Source organism: Rattus norvegicus, chromosome 1 (genome assembly GCF_021556685.1).
Source record: "Rattus norvegicus strain SHRSP/BbbUtx chromosome 1, alternate assembly SHRSP_T2T, whole genome shotgun sequence".
NCBI lineage: Eukaryota > Metazoa > Chordata > Mammalia > Rodentia > Muridae > Rattus > Rattus norvegicus.
The window spans coordinates 196412873-196428655 of record NC_141534.1 but is presented as its reverse complement, the minus strand read 5'-3'; the positions used below and the strand labels follow the sequence as shown (position 1 = coordinate 196428655).

The 15783-nt window shown below is 44.0% G+C and overlaps 1 long non-coding RNA gene across 1 annotated transcript in view; it reads right to left on the bottom strand.

Annotated features, from left to right (window-relative positions):
• LOC147996980 (uncharacterized) overlaps window positions 1-15783 on the bottom strand; it is a 45379-nt gene that overhangs the window by 11838 nt on the left and 17758 nt on the right. Inside the window, exon 2 of the long non-coding RNA XR_015655354.1 lies at window positions 5151-5252. This is a non-coding gene — a long non-coding RNA (uncharacterized LOC147996980). The remainder of the gene's footprint in view (window positions 1-5150; window positions 5253-15783) is intronic.

The following is a 15783-nucleotide window of genomic DNA, read 5'->3' as shown; positions in this document are numbered from 1 at the left end:
GTTTTGCCTTGATTTGCTTTGCCTTGCCTTGAAGTGGAAATTCTCAGTTTCTTTGGAAAGTCAGTTGTGTCAGATGGTGTTTTGCTGGGGCAGACAAGTAAAGGATGCAAGGACGTTTTGTTAAAGCAGACACGAGAAGGAACAGTTCACTGAAGCAGACACAGGTGAACAATATTTTGCTAAGGACACCTGATGAAGGATTATAAATATGAACCCACAGACAGGGGGCGCTCTGCCTCACTACTGGCTGGCGACACATGTGTTGGTTTGCCTTACACTGCATTGCTGAGCTCTGCTTGAGGTGAGACCACAGAAAGAAATGCACCAAAAAACATCTTGTGGTATTTCTAGTGGCATTCTGGTGGCTCCTTGTGGCTTCTTGATACTTCCTTGGGCTCGGGCTGATTGGCAAACTGAGGTCAGCTGACACAGACTCACGTGGAGTTTTGCTAAGACAGACTCACATGGTGAGGCAAGGCCGATGGGAGGACATGTGCAGTTTGGAGGGACTATAAATAAGACTCAAAGGACGGTGATGACAGGCTTGCATAGCTAGCTTTACAATACATTGTTAGTCTCACATTTTCACTGATCTTCACTCTGTTGAGAGAAGCATGGCAGAGAACCTCTCCTGGCTCTCCTGGCTCTCCTGGCTCTCCTGGCTCTCCTGGCTCTCCTGGCTCTCCTGGCTCTCCTGGCATTCCTGCTCGTCCTGGTTGCTCCTGCTGACTCATGCCAACTCCGCAGAGGCCTGGCTATTTCTGCTGGGTCATGCCACCACTGCTGATTTGTGTTTGCTATCCTGACACCACTGAACTGGACTGCTGGTCTATATTTTGACTATGCAGTTTGGATTTGCTCCAAAGAACTGTTTCTAAACAAGTCCACTCCTCTTGCACCCCCATATCCTAATAACCTTTCTTTTTCACTACCTCTGGGTAGTGGCCTTTAAGGGAGGTTAAAGCATTTAAAAACCCATATTAAAAGTAGGTTTTGCCTTGCCTTGCCTTGCCTTGCCTTGCCTTGCCTTGCCTTGCCTTGCCTTGCCTTGCCTTGCCTTGCCTTGCCTTGCCTTGCCTTGCCTTGCCTTGCCGTACTGAGACTAAGCCCAGGACTGCACTTGTACTAGGCAAATACTCTACCACTAAGTGCCACACAGCCCTGGAACTATCTCAGTTTATAAACACTTACTGCTCGGGTAAATTCCTTAGTATCTGCATTTATTTCTCATTGCTGCAAGAGCTTAGAAACTATCCAGTCCGCTTCCCAGCTCTCTCATTCTCGGTAAAGGAAGCTCATTAGGGAAGGTTACATAACCTGACCGCTCACAAGCCTGGAAGAATCTGGATAAAGCCCTAAGTCAAACCCGGCCCACTCTCTTCCACGGTGTTTTCCTACTTTCACTGAAGGATTTTAATGCCACAAAATTTACTCAAAATGCCCTTTGATGGAGAGGAAATAATTTGCAAATGCCACTGAGATTAGAACAATATGTGATTGTTTACTCGTGTACCTTAAATTGTCTTTGTGAAGTAAAAGTCTGCAGGGTAGAACAAATGCACTATCCCCTTCCATCATGACAAACTGCTGGCAATTAGTGCCTTTCAGTAGTCATTATGCCTTTTCTGAGACAATAAAATCTAGTGCCCGTGATGCCTGGCTGCAGACCGCCAGGCATCTTCTCTTTAAACTCCCCAAAGTGTCAGCAGAAATCCATCCACGGTTTTGCAATTATAATAAAAAAATGTTTGAATGTGAAACTCTCTACCTTCCACCATCTGGATGAGATCCTTCATTAAATGTATTCCTGGCATTGAAGGATCTCAAGATAATTTGTTTGGGAAGAGAAGTGATGAACCCGTGGCTCATACACCTGGCTGCACGGCTTTTCATCTTTCATTTAACAACAAGCCTGATAAACAGAACAGAAACTGTGATGTCTTTTTTGAGGCATCCTAAAAGGTAGACTAGAGAGATGAGGACCACAGGGGATCCCAGAGGCAGTAAAGGATTAAAAGTCACCATCAATCAACTCTAGAAATAAATCCAGGGAGAGATTGAGATTAGCTGTAATGCCATGAGATAAGTATCAAGATTTCATGATTCCCACAAAATCCTGTCCTTTCCCCACCACCTCCATGGAAGAAAGGAAGGGTGACGTCCTCAACACACAAAGAAAGACCACTCCAGGCCACAGAAAGCTGGAACCTTTTTGCTCCCTACGGATTCCCGTGAGAGTAACATACTTGGGGGGGTGGATGAAATGTGGAGTTTTAATGGAGGTTGTGGCTTTTTCTTTGGAGAAACCACTTTTCTATGACTCAAAAAGCAAGGTCTTAACATATATGCAGGACGTTGTCTTGCCTTCATGATGAGACCATGAATTTTCTATGAGCAACTATGTTTGTGTCTCCCTTATTCTCTGTCTCTGTCTCTATTCTGTCTCTGTCTTTCTCTCTGTCCATCTCTGTCTGTCTCTGTCTCTCTGCTCTCTCTCTCTCATGCTCTCTCTCTCTCTCTCTCTCTCTCTCTCTCACACACACACACACACACACACACACACACACACACACACACACCTTAGCCACAATATCTAGACCAGCATAGGCTCACAGGAGCCTGCTGTGCTCGCTCAGGAATCCACTCAGAGGAGATACCCCACTCACAGAACATCTCTTGCCAAGGAGGGCAAAGGCAGGTGCCTTCTCTTGTCTCCCAGGCAGTCAGCTGCAACAGATCTGCTTTCACTGCTTCCAGAAGAACCAGACGGGAGGAAGCAGATACTCCTCAAGACAAATTACCTGCTCCCCAAACACACACAGGATGTAAATCTGGGGTAGAAGAGAAGGAAAAGTTCAACACACTATAGATTTGGTTCCGACCTGGATGTGAAAAGAAATGGAAAGTAAGAGAAAGCTTGAAAGTTGGCCCAATACTATTAAGGGACAGGAAAGGAAATTGACAAAATGTGGCTGAAAGGAAGAAAGAAAAACGATTTCTTGTTCATATCGCCATTGCATTTGGCAGGTCACAGCATTTTCCCACAAAACAGAGATAGCACAGGAAGACGAGAAGGGTCATCAAGGGCTGGACAGATGGCTCAGTGATTAAGAGCACTGACTGCTCTTCCAGAGGTCCTGAGTTCAATTCCAGCAAACATATGGAGGCTCGCAACCATCTGTAATGAGATCCGATGCCCTCTTCTGGTGTGTCTGACTATGACTACAGTGTACTCATATAAAATACATAAATCTTTAAAAATAAGAGTCATCAAAGGGCTGCAAAAATAAGCAAATAACTCTGAGAGATAGCACACGGACTTACAGTTACTATAGAAAGCAGATCCAAGAACATCCCACCCAAAAGACAAGGTCTCAAACAGGTAAGGCTAACCCTGAGAACCCAGACAGCCCTAAGGAGAGAAAGGTCAAGTGCAGAGTGCAAAAAAATTGGGAGATCCTTCCCAAATCACAGTGCCAAAACTACCTAAGGAGGGTCAGAGCCACTAGGGGAGTGAGATGGGATTTTTGTTGTTATTACCACTCCATTTATTTTAATATATATATATATTTTATATATATATATAATGGATGGATGGATGTCCCCATGGAGTCCTGAAAAAGAGGTCAAATTCCTTGGTACTTGAGTTATAGACAGTTGTATACAGCCCAACATGGGTAGTGGGAACAAAACTCAGGGCCTCTGGAAGATCAGTACTCAGTCTTAAAGAGCCTCAAGAGCATTGTAAGACTGGTAGAAATATTCTCCATCTTGATGGGGATAGTGCAGCACAACAGATAGACTGTATGCCTAAAATGGGTGGGTCACACTCCGTAGGGTTTCCTTTCATTTGTGTGTATATATATGTGTGTGTGTGTGTGTGTGTGTGTGTATGTTTGTGCGTGTACAGATGCACATATGTGTTTGAGTACATACGCTCATGTCAGCACATGTATATAGAGTCCAAAGATCGACCATGAATGTCATACCTTGTTTCCTGGCCTGGCAGTTATAGGTGTGTGAAACCACACACACATGCACACACACACACACACACACTGTTCTTGGGATCTGAGTGGGACCCTCAGTTTTGCAAGGCAAGCACTTGCTAGCTGAGATTATCTCCCTGGCCTACTAACATTTATTTTAAAAAAGAGATTTAAGAGGCATATTGCCCATATGACAGATGTGGGTCTTAGATGGACTTGATTCAGACAATTTATATTGAAAAAATGACTTTGCAGAATAAGGCAGAAAACGTGAGCACTAGCTGGATATTCTGTAAATTAAGGTATTTTTGCTGGTCTGGGTGAGGTAGTGATGACATTGTGATACATTCAGAAGTGCAGCTATTATCTCTTAGCGATTCTTTCTAAAATATTTACAGACGAGGACAAACAGTGCTCCATGGGTAGAGGCACTTGTCTCAAGCCTGACAACCTGAATTCAATCCCCAGGAACCATGTGCTAGAGGGAGAGAGCCAACCCCTCCAGAAGCAGGTTGTCCTCTAACCTCCCATTATGCTCTGTGTTTCACACATGGACATACATACATACATACATGCATACATACATACATGCATGCATGCATGCATACATACATGCATGCATACATACATACACCATATATACATACAATGTAGTAAAAATAAAATGTTTACAGATGAAAGTAAACTACATCTGGGTTCAGTTCAAGATAACTTGGAAGACTGAGGTGATAAAGGGAGGAATAAAAGCGATACCGTTAACCTATTACAAGTTAGTAGCTGCATGATGCCTGGATGGGCTTCATTATATTCTTCCCCTACTTTTTATGTCAGGAATTTTCCATATTAAAAACTTAAAAGCCATTGTGTGCTCATATAAAGACCTAAAGAAAATTCAATAACATTAAATCAATAGTGGGTTTTAGAATTTGAGTTCATTTCCATTTTTTCTTTATAATCTTGTATATCTCTGAAACAGTTTTAGGAAAATAAGACTTTAGAGGTTTTTTTTACCATTATAATCTCACCCATCCTTTATGACATAATTCAAGTCCTTTCTCCTCCAAAAGCAAGCCACTAGCGGCAGTTTCTCCCACCCAAGGCTGGCTTCTTCCACCAGACTTCTAGAAACCCACTTCCTCTCCCCAGCCCCATCGTGCTTACCTCTGATGATCTAATGCCATCGCTAAGCATTCTCTCAGGTTTAACTCTGCCAGGAAGTTGCCTGGACCTCTGAGATGTCACTGTCTGCACAGCTATGATTTCCTATAAGTGAGAGGGTACGGGTTAGCCTTAACCAACAGAAAGAGAACTCAGGGTAGAGTCCAGAAGAGACTGCCCCTCTCTCTTTCCCTCCCCCCTCCTCTCTCCCTCCCTGGCCACTCCCTCCCTCTAGCTCCTGTTATTATTTTGTTCCCTGTTCTATGTAGGATTGAAGCATCCACACTTTGGTCTTCTTAAGCTGTGTATGGTTTGTGGGTTGTTTTGTGGGTATTCTGAACTTTTGGGCTAAAATCCACTTATGAGTGAATGCATACCATGTGTGTTCTTTTGTGACTGGGTTACGTCACTCAGAATGATATTTTCTTTTTTTTTTCGGGGCTGGGGACCGAACCCAGGACCTTGCGCTTCCTAGGTAAGCGCTCTACCACTGAGCCAAATCCCCAACCCCAGAATGATATTTTCAAGTCCCATCCATTTACCTATGAGTTTCATGAAGTCATTGTTTTTAACAACTCAGTAGTACTCCATTGTGTAGATGTACCACATTTTCTGTATCCATTCCTCTGTTGAGGAGCATCTGAGTTCTTTCCAGCTTCTGGCTATTATATATTTGGTTGTGAGCCTAGCCTTTAACGGCTGAGCCATCTCTCCAGCCCTGGCTATTATAAATAAAGCTGCTATGAGCATAGTGGAGCATGTGTCCTTGTTATATGTTGGAGCATCTTTTGGATATATGCCCGGGAGTGGTATAGCTAGGTTTTCAGGTAGAACTATTTCCAATTTTCTGAGGAACTACCAGATTGATTTCCAAAGTAGTTTTACCAGCTTGTAGTCCCACCAACAAGTCTTCTTTCTCCACACCCTTGCCAGCATCTGCTGTCACCTGAGTTTTTGATCTTAGACATTCTGATTGGTGTGAGCTGGGATCTCAGGGTTGTTTTGATTTGCATTTCTATGATGACTAAGGATTTTGAACATTTCTTTAGGTGCTTCTCAGCCTTTCAAATTGAGAATTCTTTGTTTAGCTCTGTACCCCATTTTTAATAGAATTATTTGGTTCTCTGGAGTCTAACTTCTTAAGTTCTTTGTATATTTTGGATTTCAAGTCCATAAAAGAAGAAAAATGACCAATGTTAACCCTCTTACAAAGGAAAGTACTTTCCTCGGGACCTGTTTTAGTTAGGGTTTTACTGCAGTGAACAGACACCATGACCAAGGCAACTCTTATAAGGACAACGCTTAATTGGGGCTGGCTTACAGGTTCAGAGGTTCAGTCTATTATCATCAAGGGAGGAGCATGGCAGCATCCAGGCACGCTGAGAACTCTGGAGAGTTCTGCATCTCCATCCAAAGGCAGCCAGGAGCAGACGGTCCTTGGGCAGCTAAGAAGAGGGTCTCAAAGCCCATCCCCACAGTAACACACTTCCTCCAACAAGGTCATACCTCCTAATAGTGCCACTCTCTGGGCCAAGCATATTCAAACCATCACAGAGCCTTTACCCCAAAGTTTGTTGAGAGGAGGCCAACTGAGTCTTCTGAACAAAGAGAGGCAGTAGTAGATGTGGACCCCCAAGACCAGCAAGACTTTGGAAAGGATGGAAAGAAAGTTTAGAGGACTCAGCAATGGGAGACTTAAGGAAAGAACTCAAAAGCAGGTGGAATAGCTCAAAGTGAGGCTGTAATCTAGGAGCGTCAGACCAGCCGGGGAGCTCACTAAGGATACAAAAACTTGAGCCCATCTCATACCAAACATGGATGCATAGGATAAGAACAGAATGTGTGACTTAGCAAGTCATCCAGAAAATTTTAGTCCACATTAAAATTGAAAAAGTACTAGTATTTTAAAAAGACAAGGAAAGTGGGTAGTTATTAAGGGAGGGAGAGTCATGTCCTCTGGGGACATGGCTGTGAGTAGGTTTTCCATGTTCCAGTGGATGGTCCCACACCCATGCACATATGGGCAGGACTAACTGGATGCAGGGGCTATCAATAACAATGAAAAGATAGAGGATATGAAATTGGAAGGGAGATGAGGTAGGAGACACTAGGAGTGATGGTGATGGATCTAATATGCTGTATAAATGCAAGAATCTTTCAAAGAAAAATACATTTTAAGTTATACATTCTGGAACTGTCAATAAAAGGAGAAGAAGGACAGAGTCAGGGGAAGTGAATGGTCTCTAGGGAAGGGTTCAACGGACGATGCATTTTATTCTCACTTTCAATACTCGTGGGGTCAAATTTGGGGTTGGTCCCTATATCAATCAACTGGAGATGCTGAAATTTAATTCTAACACTGTCTACCTGGAGTTATCAGCAGAGTCCACACATTTCAAAATTCAGTCCCCCAAGTCTGCCCTTGGCTTGGACGCCAGTCATAAGGATTGGTCCCCAAGTTGCCCACACTTCTGTACAAATTTGCTATCAGTTGTAGGTTCTTATGATCCCTCTCTGTCAGCTCACCCAGGTGAGAAGAGCTCTCACCTGCATTTACTAGCTAATTATAAGAGACATAGTCTAGCCAAATGGAAGGGATGACAGGTCAAGGTCCTAGAGAAAGACCATGGCGTTTCCATCCCTTTCCCAGGGTTACTATCTTTCTGGGCACCTTCAAGTCTAATCTCTCTTTCTCAGAATTTTTCATGGAGGTTTTATCAGGTAAATATAATTAATTAAGCCATTGGTGATTAAACTCAATTTAAACTGTCCTTAAAAGTAGAGGAGGGCAGAAAGTCAATCCTCCCATCATGCTTTGGTCCTGCTAGTGATCAGCCCTCATCCAGAACTACTAGGACAGACCCCCAGCCACAAGTCCACTTATTAGTACACAGAGGGCATTTGTTATTCTGGTCATTCCAAGAAATTTAGGAGTTCTATGACCAAAACTAAGGACAAAGACAAATACATATTTCCTCCTATGCACAGGAAGCCATGAAGAGCAAGTTGCATCATGAAACACATAGCATCTTAGATCAGAGACATTCATGAGGACCTGGCCCCTAACACAGCTTCATTCAGGCATCTAAAGCCTCTTGAGTCAGTAAAGCTGCTAATCAGGACTGCTACACTCAAGTAAAAAGGCCAGGAACAGAGTCTTTTTAGTAAGTACAGAGCTGATGAGCTGGAGAAGCAGCTCGGTGGTTGAGTATTGTACTGCTCCTGTAGAGGACCCAAGTTCAGTCCTGAACACCCATGTCAGAGGCTCACAAGCCCCTATAACTCCAGCCCTAGGAAAACCATGCCCTCTTCTGGATCTCATCAGCATCTGTGCTCCCGTGTACAAATCCATACCCCAAAGTGTACATATACATGTAATTAAAACATAAAATCTTTTCTTCTCTTATACATTACATCCTACTGCAGTTTCCTCTCCCTCCACTTCTTCTATTCACACACACACACACACACACACACACACACACACACACACACACACCTCCTTTCTCCCCCAGATTCATTCCTCCTGTTTCCCTTCAAGAGAAGAGCAGGCCTCCCAGGAATATCAACCAAATGTGGCATAACAAATACAAGAAGACCAGACACAAACCCACCCTTATACCAAGTCTGGACGAAGCAACCCAGTAAGAGAAAAAGGGTCCCAAGAGCAGGCAAAAGAGTCAGAGAAAGCCCCCACTCCACTGTTAGGAGTCCCACCCACAAGAACACCAAGCTACAAAACCATAGCATATAAAGAGAAGAACTGGGTCAGACCCATACAGACTCCATGACTGTCGCTTCAGTCTCTGAGCCCCTATGAGCTCTGCTTAGTTGATTCTGTGGGCTGTGCTCTGTGGTGTCCTCAAAATATAAAATCTCTAATTAAAAAATAATAATAACTGACATTGTGTCAAGGTCTTTTATCTTCCACAATAAACCCTGTTATCCAATAGCCCTCTGCTGCCTCTCCTAGGAACCAAAATGGGCTCCTGGAAAATGTAAAACTCTGATCTCTCGAATCAGCAACAGAATACAAATCATGGGTAAATCAACTTAGCAATATTTATGAAAAATTAAGGTGCCCTGTCTTATAAAGGATAAAGCACTATTGGGCCTGCAGTTATGACTTGGTTTAACAGCTCACTCCTCCCTCTCCTCCAGTCTCATTTTCGCCCTGTTTATTGGGGAAAAAATAGATGGGAGTGGAGCAATTTCCATAACAATGATCTTCTCTCAGCCTGGAGACACTCTTAATCAATGAACCGACAGCATAATGTAGGCTCGTTAGATCCTTCAAAAACAATAAGCCCAAGCTGGTGATGGGACTCTGCCTGAGCTGCAATCAAGGAAACCACAGAGGACAGGAGGAAACTCCCAGGGGTCAACACTCTTCTAAAAGAACTGTCTAGCGGCGTACACGCATTTTGCAGACCATTACCAACTTTGTTGTGATTTTCTGTACAAAGGAAAATGTATAAAGAATCCGATGTTTTGATGAAGACATCCGTTCAAATGGTTAGGTTTTTTGAAAGAGGAATAATCAGTAAATCGTTGCAGAATAAACAAACCCTCAGTAGATTAAAAACAGCAGTCAGTTCATCCTCAAAAATGTGGGGCTGCAGTGGCTAAAATTTCAGACAGAAACAACTTAGAGAAGCAGGAATTTATATGAGCTCGTGGTTTGAAAGGTCTCATGGTAGAGAATCTGTGGAAGGCAGTCCGTACAGCGGGGACCCAGAAGCACAGAGAACCCAGGCAGAGGCGTGGCCAGTCATCACCCTCAAGGCCTATTTCCCAAGAAGCCACTTCCTCCAGCCAGGCCCCACCTACAACCTTTTCAAGTAGCACCAGCAGATGGAGAACAAGTGGCCAAGCACATGAGACTCTAAGACACATTTCACCTTCGAAAGATAGCAGAACATAAGCAGGTTACTATGCTCATCCAGGTTCAGCTAGTCTCTCATTTTCCTTGGACCAGCGGCCCAACACAGCCTTCTTGTGACTGAGGCTGACATAGAAATCCATAGGACACTTGCCCTTGGCTTGGGCTTGACGCTGACCTCTGCCTCATTGATGTTGACAAAGGAAACACTATAGCTAAGCCAAAGTCAACAGGGAAGAAAATGCGCCCTGCCTCCGTGGAAGAAATCTAAAGTCACATGGTGGTGTGTGGGGAGACAGGAAGGGATTATACCAAGACCAAGTGTTTGGATCTAAAAGCAAGAAAGATCCATTTTCCCATGATTCATGTCAGCTAAAGCATCCTGTGACAAAATAGCTCTTTTTAGGAAGCTATTGAGCCAGATACCCCAGGGGTAGACACTTGCCTAGCATATGCTAGGTTTGCTCACAGCCCAACAAAAAGTAAAGATAAATGTGATGAAATATCTCCCTAAAATGAATAAGGATGGCTCTGCTCCAAATCCTTCTTTTCAGCCTTTGCTCCATCAAAGCTGGATCTTGTCCAATCCCTCCACAAAAGCCAACTGTCCAAGTCACTGGTTTCCAGAACACTCTGTGTACAAGTCAAGATTCTCTGGAACAGACAGAAATGATACATGTTAAAAGAAGAAGTTATTAGATTAGCTCAGGTGATACAGTCAATGGCTGTCTTGCACCAGAGAGGCCAAGAACTGAGTATGTGCTCAGTACATGAAGTCAGACACTCCAGTAGTCCTAGTCTGGTGCCAAAGGCCCAGAGGATTCTTGGAGAGCCACTGTTCTCCAGTCCAAAGAAGCTGGTTCTATTCTCAGCAAAGGAATTACCCTCAGAAACAATGAGGTTGGTGCACTGACCAGCAAGCCTGAAAGGCAAAGTGAGAAAAACAGCAAAGCTCCCATCCTCCACCAGGAGGTACCACTGGCATTTATGGTGGGCCTTCCCACATCAATTAAAGCAGTGGACAACCCCCTCAGGTCCCCTGATTGGGCAATCTATCACTAAGGCTCCTTCCAGATGATTCTAGGTTTTATTAAGTTGCTCATTAAAAGTAACCAGTCACAACCCAGTACCTTGTCTTTGCTGGGCATGGTAGTCCTCAAAGTGTAAAAGTATTGGCGGTGCAAATTGATTATGGCAGATTTTAGGTCCTTATCCAAGACAATGCCTCAGAACCCATGTGGGTGTGGCCTAACCATCTAATGACGTACATTTCCACGAGCCATCACTGATTCCCATCATGTTTAAGTATGGAAACTGCAGGCCTTAGAGCATTCCTCTCCCAAATCTTGCCACTGAGAAGGATCTGTGACTTTGCTCTATTATTAAATCCAGCACAGGAACCCCTAAAGAAGCTTTTTATCACACTGTGCCTTCCAATAAAGCACTTACCCACTACTGAAATCTCAGAGCATCTGCATATCCAGCCAATTAGACACATAAATAGAACAGTGTCTTAACTCCACAGTCCAACTGTAGACACAAAGGTCATTTGCCATGGAGTTAAAGTCAAAGAGATCCAGGCTCCGATGCAACTCTGCCCGTGGATAAAGCCTTGGACAGGATGACCCCTATGAACTTCAGTCTCCTCTTATGGGTGTGGGGTTGATAAAGACACATGGTGTTCACACAGAAAAGGAAATAAGAGTGCAAGCACTTTCAGCATTGTAGCAAGAAAGCTGAGTCAGGTGTGAAGGGCCAAGCTTTAATCTCAGACTTCAGAAAGAGGAGACAGGTGGAGCTCTGTGAGGTCAAGGCTGCCCTGGCCTACATAGTGAGTTCCAGGCCAGACAGGTTTTTATACTGTCTCGAAAGAAAGAGTGGGGGAAGAAAAGAGAAGAAAAGAAAGGAAAAGAAAAGTCAATATTCCAGTATAGAGGAAAGAGGGGAGGAATCACCTCTAAAGGCTGTGGTGGGTGGGCGGCTCCACACCTGTGATTATGAATACCACAAATTGGACTTCATAGGTTGTAAAAAAAAAAGGGAGGGCATGAAGCTGGGAGGAGGTGGGAAGATAGGGTGAATGAATCTCAGAGAAGTTAAGAGGAAGAACAAGGGGTGAATACAATCTAAATACATTGGGGGGCATGTGTGAAATTCTCAAGGAATTCATGAAAACATTATTTTAAGAAACAACAAAAGCAGGCTGGAGAGGTGGCTCAGAGGTTAAGAGCACTGACTGCTCTTCCAGGGGTCCTAAGTTCAATTCCCAGCAACCACATGGTGGTTCATAGTCATCTATAATGTGATCTGATGCCCTCTCTTGGCATGCAGGCAGAACACTATACATAATAAATAAACACTTTTAAAATTACAAAAGCTCTTGAAGACAGAAACATAAGCAGAAAAAGAGAGAGAGAGAGAGAGAGAGAGAGAGAGAGAGAGATAGAAAGGAGGCTAGGACTAGGATAAAAGACTAGCATGGGCACCCCATAAAGAAAGAAAATCTTCTATGCTCGCCTACTTATTTGCCTAATGATGAGGCTGATTCCCAAAGCTAACTTTAGAGCCTTACTGCCTTTTGGTGGTTTGGGGGACCAGGGTTGTTGTTGCTGCTGTTGCCATTTGAGGGGGCAGGAATCTCACCCTACAACTCTGACTCAAATTCACTATATAAAGAAGGCCGCCCCTGAATTCACAGATCCTCCTGCTTCTGCCTCCCTGAGATTAAAGGTGAGTGCCACCATGCCTGGCCAGGCCCTTAATACTTGGAGATGGCATCAAAAGCATCATACTGAACCCAATGATCAGCCGTTGCCTGTCAGTTTCTCGTGTGTTTGTGTCCTGGCCATTGGCTGGTCTTAAGGACTCAAGGCCCTTTTACTTTGTTCAAGATGCTGAAGATGTTCCCCTAATTCAGAGTATTATGCAACTCTGGGATTTACTCATTGTCCCCTGAGACATCCACATACACATGCTAATAAGCTTCTGTTGTCTTGTTAGTTTTTTATTACAAGGATTCAGCCTAAGAAAGACAAAATCACTTCTTCTTCCTCCTCTGCACTAAGACTTGAGCCCTGTCATCTCTGTTACAGCATCGGGCCCAGGGCAGTGAACACATTAAACTACCCACAAAGCGCTTCATGTGCTTTAAATATAAATGGAGGGGCAAGAGAGGTTGCTCAGTGGATAAGAGCAATTACTGCTCTCTGGAGAGCCTGAGTACAGTTCCCAGCATGCACGGTTCCCAGCATGCATGGTTCATGATAGGTAACAAGCATCTGTCACACCCCAGAGGATCCAGCACCCTCTTCAAGTCTAACAGAGAACTGCACACATATGGCACACTTACATGCGGGCAAAACACTCAGACACATAAGATGAAAACAAAAACTTTCAGAATAAATAAATACAAATAGAACATCAGGCTCTAGACCAGCGGTTCTCAACCTCTGGGTCACGACCCCTTTGGGGTTTGAGCAAGCTTTTCACAGGAGTCACCTAAGAACACCAGAAAACATAAATAATTACAAGTCATAACAACTACAAAATTACAGTTATGAAGTAGCAACAAAAATAATTCTATGGTTGGGGGTCACCACAACAGGAGACACTGTATTAAAGGGCCGCACCATGAGGAAGGGTGAGAACCACTGCTCTAGACATGGTTGCTTCCCTGGAGAGTTCAAAGTTGTTGTGCAGCGTGTGTAACTCACCCTTACTACCTTCTCTGGTTATGAGAGTGTGACTGGGATTAAAACCCAGGCTGCTCACTGAATGAAGGGTCAGCATTCAATGGGTGATGGCTGGCTGGAGGAACAGGTTTACTCAAGGGCTAGCAATCTCAAGCACATGGAGGAGCTGGTAAGTTCAGCATTCCACCCCCTAGAGCTCCAGAGTGCACAGTGATGTCATAGGAAGGGAAGGAAGAGCAGCCAGGAAGGCTCCATGTTGGGCAGGGTCTCCTACATCGAAGGCCGGTCTCCCTTTTTGTCTTCTCTGTCCTATGGTAAAGGACCTTCCGTTCCTGGACCAATTCCCATCGTCCGGGTCTGAATCTGTGTGTTTTGCCTTAACGGACGTTAAAGAGGAGCATTACAAAGTTCACCTGATATCCTGGAGTCTGTAAATCTAAAGAAATATTTAGCTGTTAATATCTTAACCACTTAGATGGAGCAAAATGAAGATGGAGGGGCAGAAAGGCAAAAGGAGAGGCTGACGGAAAATTCCAAAGGAACCGCTGTATTAAGAGTTGAGCTCGGAAGGAGACCTGAGGCCTAGGATAATGAAAGCCAGTGAACACACTCAAACCCCCCATGCTAGTCTGAGACACATGAGCAGGGATATTCGGGTAAGCCAGAGATTTATGAGCATCATCCTCCAGCCCTGCGCCCTCGTTCAGTTGGGTTTACAAGAGGCAAGATTGTTCCTCCAGCTTAAGAAGCACAGAGCTGCGATGTTCAGCGTCTGACTGGTGTTACATGAGGACACTGTAACTCCCTGCATTGGCATGCACTGTTAAATTATCCCAGCCGAACCAATCCTCGGGAAGGAGATGATGCTGGACCAGACAGCTTTCTGAGTCTCCCCAGAGGCTTTGGCCTGATGAGTTGGGAACTCATGAGATGAGAAGAATCGAAACACCCCTCGTTACAAAACCAACTGGAATTTGTTGTACCTAAGAATTTAGAGATGCAAACTCTGGTTAAAGCCATTACAGAGGCAGGAGCTGTGAATTTAACCATAATCACTTCCGTTCCACTCGAAAGAGATGCTAATTATGAAAATGGGTTTGTAAAGAAATCAGCATATGTTAGGGGAAAAGATTTAATCACTTTATATTTGTAGACAAAGGACTCATTTTCTAGAAGATAATGCAGGTGCTACAACTGAGTTTCTGGAGATATATATGTTTGTGTATGTCACATAATATTTATGCCAGGCATGCTAGAGCACATCCATTCACAACCAGAGCACTCTGGGGGTAGAAACGGAATAATGAGAAGTTTACAGTCATCCTCACCCACATTCTGTGGGCAGGGGACCGGGAGACGGCTCAGTTGTTATGCGCTTGCTGCCAGAGCATGAAGACGTGAGTTTAGATCTCCAGCACCCCCACAAAAAGCTGACCATTGGTAAAGTCACCGTAATCCCTGGGGAGATGAAGACAGCAGATCTCCGGAGCTCATTGGTTATCCAGCCTCTGTCTGTGTTCAATTTTGTTTTTAAGGATACAGATTGAACCTAAGTGACATGATTCACTGGAGCTCTGTGCTCAGGTAAATCACCACAAGCAGCAAGAGTTAAGACAGCCTTGAATGCAGTCTCCTGTGTTCCAGTAATGAGCCACCTCCATCATTCCAAAATGACCCCTTGTTGCAAAATCCTCATCTTTGAGATGGTCCATTGCTAATGAGCAGTGTCCCGCCTCCAGTAGAAACATTTCAGTTGTTCTGAGTTTGTCCTGGCCAGTAGGAAACGTAGGTCTCTCACCCTGTGCTCCTTCACCTAAAAATGTCGTTAGTAAGGGATGAAGTTGCCGTCTGCCAGGTTCAAAGCTAAAACCCACATTCAGCAGGGTCATCTCATTGCTATCTCTATAGCTAACACTGAACCAACTGATTTGGTATTACATTCCAACCAGATGTTCGTCTTAAGCAAGCTGTGTGGAGAACTCTCAGTTTTGATTTTTATATAACTCAAATACTACTTAGATTCTTTTTTTTTTTTTTTTGGTTCTTTTTTTCGGAGCTGGGG